The sequence below is a fragment of the Arachis ipaensis genome, chromosome B03 (assembly GCF_000816755.2).
Source record: "Arachis ipaensis cultivar K30076 chromosome B03, Araip1.1, whole genome shotgun sequence".
NCBI lineage: Eukaryota > Viridiplantae > Streptophyta > Magnoliopsida > Fabales > Fabaceae > Arachis > Arachis ipaensis.
The window spans coordinates 55,450,586-55,458,416 of NC_029787.2; the positions used below are offsets into that span (position 1 = coordinate 55,450,586).

At 44.0% G+C, this 7,831-nt stretch overlaps 1 long non-coding RNA gene across 1 annotated transcript in view; it reads left to right on the forward strand.

Annotated features, from left to right (window-relative positions):
* LOC110269697 overlaps positions 1-5,404 on the forward strand; it is a 9,437-nt gene extending 4,033 nt beyond the window's left edge. Inside the window, exon 2 of the long non-coding RNA XR_002358460.1 lies at positions 5,368-5,404. This is a non-coding gene — a long non-coding RNA (uncharacterized LOC110269697). The remainder of the gene's footprint in view (positions 1-5,367) is intronic.

The following is a 7,831-nucleotide window of genomic DNA, read 5'->3' on the forward strand; positions in this document are numbered from 1 at the left end:
GATGAGGCCATTACGGCTCGCATTTAGGTGTCCTCCTCGGGGTAGCGTCATTTAAAGAACGAGGGTCAGCACAACATAAAAAAAAAGGGAAAAAAACCAAAAAAAAATGGAGGAGCTTGCCGAAGATGAGGCCATTACGGCTCGCCTTTAGGTGTCCTCCTCAGGATAGCGTCATTTAAAGAACGAGGGTCAGCACAACGTAACAAAAAAGGAAAAAAACTGGAAAAAAAATGGAGGAGCCTGCCGAAGATGAGGCCATTAGGGCTCGCCTTTAGGGGTCCTCCTCGGGATAGCGGCATTTAAAGAACGAGGGTCAGCACAACGTAACAAAAAAGGAAAAAAACTGGAAAAAAAATGGAGGAGCCTGCCGAAGATGAGGCCATTAGGGCTCGCCTTTAGGGGTCCTCCTCGGGATAGCGGCATTTAAAGAACGAGGGTCAGCACAACGTAACAAAAAAGGAAAAAAACTGGAAAAAAAATGGAGGAGCCTGCCGAAGATGAGGCCATTAGGGCTCGCCTTTAGGGGTCCTCCTCGGGATAGCGGCATTTAAAGAACGAGGGTCAGCACAACGTAACAAAAAAGGAAAAAAACTGGAAAAAAAATGGAGGAGCCTGCCGAAGATGAGGCCATTAGGGCTCGCCTTTAGGGGTCCTCCTCGGGATAGCGGCATTTAAAGAACGAGGGTCAGCACAACGTAACAAAAAAGGAAAAAAACTGGAAAAAAAATGGAGGAGCCTGCCGAAGATGAGGCCATTAGGGCTCGCCTTTAGGGGTCCTCCTCGGGATAGCGGCATTTAAAGAACGAGGGTCAGCACAACGTAACAAAAAAGGAAAAAAACTGGAAAAAAAATGGAGGAGCCTGCCGAAGATGAGGCCATTAGGGCTCGCCTTTAGGGGTCCTCCTCGGGATAGCGGCATTTAAAGAACGAGGGTCAGCACAACGTAACAAAAAAGGAAAAAAACTGGAAAAAAAATGGAGGAGCCTGCCGAAGATGAGGCCATTAGGGCTCGCCTTTAGGGGTCCTCCTCGGGATAGCGGCATTTAAAGAACGAGGGTCAGCACAACGTAACAAAAAAGGAAAAAAACTGGAAAAAAAATGGAGGAGCCTGCCGAAGATGAGGCCATTAGGGCTCGCCTTTAGGGGTCCTCCTCGGGATAGCGGCATTTAAAGAACGAGGGTCAGCACAACGTAACAAAAAAGGAAAAAAACTGGAAAAAAAATGGAGGAGCCTGCCGAAGATGAGGCCATTAGGGCTCGCCTTTAGGGGTCCTCCTCGGGATAGCGGCATTTAAAGAACGAGGGTCAGCACAACGTAACAAAAAAGGAAAAAAACTGGAAAAAAAATGGAGGAGCCTGCCGAAGATGAGGCCATTACGGCTCGCCTTTAGGTGTCCTCCTCGGGATAGCGTCATTTAAAGAACGAGGGTCAGACACAATGTAAAAAAAATGAAAAAAATTGGAAAAAAACCGGAGGAACCTGCCAAAGATGCGGCCATCAAGGCTCGCCTTTAAGTGTCCTCCTCGGGATAGTGTCCTTTAAAGAACGAGGGTCAGCACAACGTCAAAAAAAAGGAAAAAAAATGGAGGAGCCTGCCGAAGATGAGGACATTACGGCTCGTCTTTAGGTTTCCTCCTCAAGATAGCGTCATTTAAAGAACGAGGGTCAGCACAACGTAAAAAAAAAAAACAGAAAAAATCGAACGAAAATTGGAGGAGCCTGCCGAAGATGACGCCATTACGCCTCGCCTTTAGGTGTCCTCCTCGGGATAGCGTCATTTAAAGAACGAGGGTCAGCACAACATAAAAAAAAATGGAAAAAAATAAAACAGAGGAGCCTACCGAAGATGAGGCCATTACGGCTCGCCTTTAGTTGTCCTCCTCGGGGTAGCGTCATTTAAAGAACGTGGGTCAGCACAACGTAATAAAAAAAATGGAAAAAAAATCGGGAAAAAAAAACGGAGGAGCCTGCCGAAGATGAGGCCCTTACGGCTCGCCTTTAGATGTCCTCCTCGGGATAACGTCATTTAAAGAACGAGGGTCAGCACAACCTAAAAAAAATCGAAAAAAAACCAGAAAAAAAAATTGGAGGAACCTGTCGAAGATGCGGCCATTACGGCTCGCCTTTAAGTGTTCTCGGGATAGCGTCATTTAAAGAACGAGGGTCAGCACAACGTAAAAAAAAAAAGGAAAAAAAAAACGGAGGGGCCTGCCGAAGATGTGGCCATTACGGCTCGCCTTTAGGTTTCCTCCTCAGGATAGCGTCATTTAAAGAACGAGGGTCAGCACAACGTAAAAAAAAAAAGGAAAAAAAAAACGGAGGGGCCTGCCGAAGATGTGGCCATTACGGCTCGCCTTTAGGTTTCCTCCTCAGGATAGCGTCATTTAAAGAACGAGGGTCAGCACAACGTAAAAAAAAAAAGGAAAAAAAAAACGGAGGGGCCTGCCGAAGATGTGGCCATTACGGCTCGCCTTTAGGTTTCCTCCTCAGGATAGCGTCATTTAAAGAACGAGGGTCAGCACAACGTAAAAAAAAAAAGGAAAAAAAAAACGGAGGGGCCTGCCGAAGATGTGGCCATTACGGCTCGCCTTTAGGTTTCCTCCTCAGGATAGCGTCATTTAAAGAACGAGGGTCAGCACAACGTAAAAAAAAAAAGGAAAAAAAAAACGGAGGGGCCTGCCGAAGATGTGGCCATTACGGCTCGCCTTTAGGTTTCCTCCTCAGGATAGCGTCATTTAAAGAACGAGGGTCAGCACAACGTAAAAAAAAAAAGGAAAAAAAAAACGGAGGGGCCTGCCGAAGATGTGGCCATTACGGCTCGCCTTTAGGTTTCCTCCTCAGGATAGCGTCATTTAAAGAACGAGGGTCAGCACAACGTAAAAAAAAAAAGGAAAAAAAAAACGGAGGGGCCTGCCGAAGATGTGGCCATTACGGCTCGCCTTTAGGTTTCCTCCTCAGGATAGCGTCATTTAAAGAACGAGGGTCAGCACAACGTAAAAAAAAAAAGGAAAAAAAAAACGGAGGGGCCTGCCGAAGATGTGGCCATTACGGCTCGCCTTTAGGTTTCCTCCTCAGGATAGCGTCATTTAAAGAACGAGGGTCAGCACAACGTAAAAAAAAAAAGGAAAAAAAAAACGGAGGGGCCTGCCGAAGATGTGGCCATTACGGCTCGCCTTTAGGTTTCCTCCTCAGGATAGCGTCATTTAAAGAACGAGGGTCAGCACAACGTAAAAAAGAATAATAATAATAAAACCCCGAAAAAACCGAAAAAAAAAATCGGAGGAGCCTGCCGAAGATGAGGCCATTACGCCTCGCCTTTAGGTGTCCTGCTCGGGATAGCGTCATTTAAAGAACGAGGGTCAGCATAACGTAAAAAAAAAAGGAAAAAACCGAAAAAAAAACGGAGAAGCCTACCGAAGATGAGGCCATTACGGCTCGCCTTTAGGTGTCCTCCTCGGGGTAGCGTCATTTAAAGAACGAGGGTCAACACAACGTAATAAAAAAAATGGAAAAAAAAACCGGGAAAAAAAACGGAGGAGCCTGCCGAAGATGAGGCCCTTACAGCTCGCCTTTAGGTGTCCTCCTCGGGATAGCGGCATTTAAAGAACGAGGGTCAGCACAACGTAAAAAAAAGAAAAAAAGGAAATTACGGAGGAGCCTGCCGAAAATGAGGCCATTACGGCTCGCCTTTAGGTGTCCTCCTCGGGATAGCGTCATTTATAAAACGAGGGTCAGCACGACGTAAAAAAAACGTGGAAAAAAAATGAAAAAAAAATCGGAGCAGCCTGCCGGAGATGAGGCCATTACGGCTCGCCCTCAGAAATAAAAAGGAAGACAGTAAATGAAACTTAAATTCAACTCTCCAATTCCGAAACAGAAAAGTAAATATTGCAGATGAAGAAAATAGCAAATGAACCAAACTTAAATTGCAGACTATCACTAAGAGAGTAAAGATCTCAGGGGTCAAGAGACTAGAAAATAAGTCTAGATCTCAATTCCTTCCTTGATCCTACCAAGAACAATTGCAGAAGAAGTAAAGATGAAAATCAGTAGAGAAACTTAGATCCAAATTACAATTCCTTGAATTATGCAGAAAGTAAACAAAGAGAAGTCTTATATGAAGAATGAAACAGAATTCCTTCAATTCTCAATCCAAGACTCCAAAGAAAATTAAGAGAGAGCTATATATTCTACTTGCTCCCTCTTGGAGCCAGCCTCCCAATGAAATGGAATTGATGCCTTTATATAGGCTTTACAGAGTGAAAATGAAAATGAAAGTAAAATTAAAAACAAATTACAATTAAATGAAATTCCTATTTCAACTATCTCTTATGCCTTTAAGTGATGATAATGGGCTTAGCTTGCTTTGGATTTAAGGAAGAGTGGATCTGGATGGCCTTAGTTCAATTGGTGAAGAATTGAATTAAAATGGAATTTTTATTGAATTTTTGGCCCATGGGTGTTGCTCCCAGGGCAATGCTCGGCTCATGGGGAGAGCGCAGCATTAGTGCTTGTTTCCTTGGCCCTTTTGGTGCGTGACAAGGTGAGGAGTGTGGGGGAAAAAGTAGCCCTCAGTTGCCCACAAGAGCGCAGCATCCCCCTGGCTCGCCTTTAGGTGTCCTCCTTGGGGTTGCATCATTTAAAAAACGAGGGTCAGCACAACGTAAAAAATAAAGACAAAAATCGGGAAAAAAAATGGAGGAGCCTGCCAAAAATGAGGCCATTATGGCTCGCCTTTAGGTGTCCTCTTCGGGATAGCGTCATTTAAAGAACGAGGGTCAGCACAGCGTAAAAAAAAAAGAAAAAAACTGAAAAAAAAAATGGAGGAGCCTGCCGAAGATGAGGCCATTACGGCTCGCCTTTAGGTTTCGTCCTCAGGATAGCGTCATTTAAAGAACGAGGGTCAGCACAACGTAATAAAATAAAAAAACCGAAAAAAAATAAACGAGGAGCCTGCCGAAGATGAGGCCATTACGTCTCGTGTTTAGGTGTCTTCCTCGGGATTGCGTCATTTAAAGAACGAGGGTCAGCACAACGTAAAAAAATTAAAAAAAAAACCAGAAAAAAACGGAGGAGCCTGCCAAAGATGAGGCCATTACGGCTCGCCTTTAGGTGTCCTCCTCGGGGTAGCGTCATTTAAAGAACGAGGGTCAGCACAACGTAAAAAAAAGGAAAAAAAACGGGGAAAAAAATGGAGGAGCGTGCCGAAGATGAGGCCCTTACGGCTCGCCTTTAGGTGTCCTCCTTGGGATAGCATCATTTAAGGAATGAGGGTCAGCACAATGTAAAAAAAATGGAAAAAAAAAACCAGAGGAGCCTGCCTAAGATGAGGCCATTTCGGCTCGCGTTTAAGTGTCCTCCTCGAGATAGCGTCATTTAAAGAACGAGGGTCAGCAGAACGTAAAAAAAAACCGAAAAAAAACTGGAGGAACCAACCGAAGATGCGGCCATTACGGCTCACCTTTAAGTGTCCTCCTAGGGATAGCGTCATTTAAAGAACGAGAGTCAGCACAATGTAAAAAAAAATAATAAATAAATAAAAATAAAACGGAAGAGCCCGCCGAAGATGCGGCCATTACGGCTCGCCTTTAGGTGTCCTCCTCTGGATAGCGTCATTTAAAGAACGAGGATCAGCACAACGTAAAAAAAATAGTAAAAAAAATCGAAAAAAAAAACCGGAGGAGCCTTCCGAAGATGAAGCCATTACGGCTCGTGTTTAGGTGTCCTCCTCGGGATAGCATCATTTAAAGAACGAGGGTCAGCACAACGTAAAAATAAAAAAATAAAATAAATAAAAAAACCGGAGGAGCCTGCCGAAGTTGAGGCCATTACGTTTCGCGTTTAGGTATCTTTCTCGGGATAGCATCATTTAAAGAACGAGGGTCAGCACAACGTAAAAAAAAAAGAAAAAAAAAACCTGAGGAGCCTGCCGACGATGAGGCCATTACGGCTCGCCTTTTGGTGTCCTCCTCGTGATAGCGTCATTTAAAGAACGAGGGTAAGCACAACGTAAAAAAATGTAAAAAAACTGGAAAAAAATAGAGGAGCCTGCCGAAGATGTGGCCATTACGGCTCGCGTTTAGGTGTCCTCCTCGGGATAGCGTCATATAAACAACGAGGGTCAGCACAACGTAAAAAAAAGAATCGGATGAGCTTGCCAAAGATGAAGCCATTATGGCTTGCGTTTAGCTGTCCTCCTCGGGATAGCGTCATTTAAAGAACGAGGGTCAGCACAACGGAAAAGAAAAACCGAAAAAAAATCGGAAAAAAAAACTAGAGGAACCTGCCGAAGATGCGGCCAATACGGCTCGCCTTTAAGCGTCCTCCTCAGGATAGCGTCATTTAAAGAACGAGGATCAGCACAACGTAAAAAAATGAAAAAAAAACGGAAAAAAATCGGTGGAGCCTGCCGAACACGAGACCATTACGGCTCACCTTTAGGTGTCCTCCTTGGGATAGCATCATTTAAGGAATGAGGGTCAGCACAATGTAAAAAAAAGGAAAAAAAAACCAGAGGAGCCTGCCTAAGATGAGGCCATTTCGGCTCGCGTTTAAGTGTCCTCCTCGAGATAGCGTCATTTAAAGAACGAGGGTCAGCAGAACGTAAAAAAAAACCGAAAAAAAACTGGAGGAACCAACCGAAGATGTGGCCATTACGGCTCACCTTTAAGTGTCCTCCTAGGGATAGCGTCATTTAAAGAACGAGAGTCAGCACAATGTAAAAAAAATAATAAATAAATAAAAATAAAACGGAAGAGCCCGCCGAAGATGCGGCCATTACGGCTCGCATTTAAGTGTCCTCCTCGGGATAGCGTCATTTAAAGAACGAGAGTCAGCACAATGTAAAAAAAATAATAAATAAATAAAAATAAAACGGAAGAGCCCGCCGAAGATGCGGCCATTACGGCTCGCATTTAAGTGTCCTCCTCGGGATAGCGTCATTTAAAGAACGAGAGTCAGCACAATGTAAAAAAAATAATAAATAAATAAAAATAAAACGGAAGAGCCCGCCGAAGATGCGGCCATTACGGCTCGCATTTAAGTGTCCTCCTCGGGATAGCGTCATTTAAAGAACGAGAGTCAGCACAATGTAAAAAAAATAATAAATAAATAAAAATAAAACGGAAGAGCCCGCCGAAGATGCGGCCATTACGGCTCGCATTTAAGTGTCCTCCTCGGGATAGCGTCATTTAAAGAACGAGAGTCAGCACAATGTAAAAAAAATAATAAATAAATAAAAATAAAACGGAAGAGCCCGCCGAAGATGCGGCCATTACGGCTCGCATTTAAGTGTCCTCCTCGGGATAGCGTCATTTAAAGAACGAGAGTCAGCACAATGTAAAAAAAATAATAAATAAATAAAAATAAAACGGAAGAGCCCGCCGAAGATGCGGCCATTACGGCTCGCATTTAAGTGTCCTCCTCGGGATAGCGTCATTTAAAGAACGAGAGTCAGCACAATGTAAAAAAAATAATAAATAAATAAAAATAAAACGGAAGAGCCCGCCGAAGATGCGGCCATTACGGCTCGCATTTAAGTGTCCTCCTCGGGATAGCGTCATTTAAAGAACGAGAGTCAGCACAATGTAAAAAAAATAATAAATAAATAAAAATAAAACGGAAGAGCCCGCCGAAGATGCGGCCATTACGGCTCGCATTTAAGTGTCCTCCTCGGGATAGCGTCATTTAAAGAACGAGGGTCAGCACAACGTAAAAAAAAAAAAACCGGAAGAGCCTGCCGAAGATGAGGCCCTTACGGCTCACCTTTAGGTATCCTCCTCGGGGTAGCGTCATTTGAAGAATGAGAGTCAGCACAACGTAAAAAAAAGG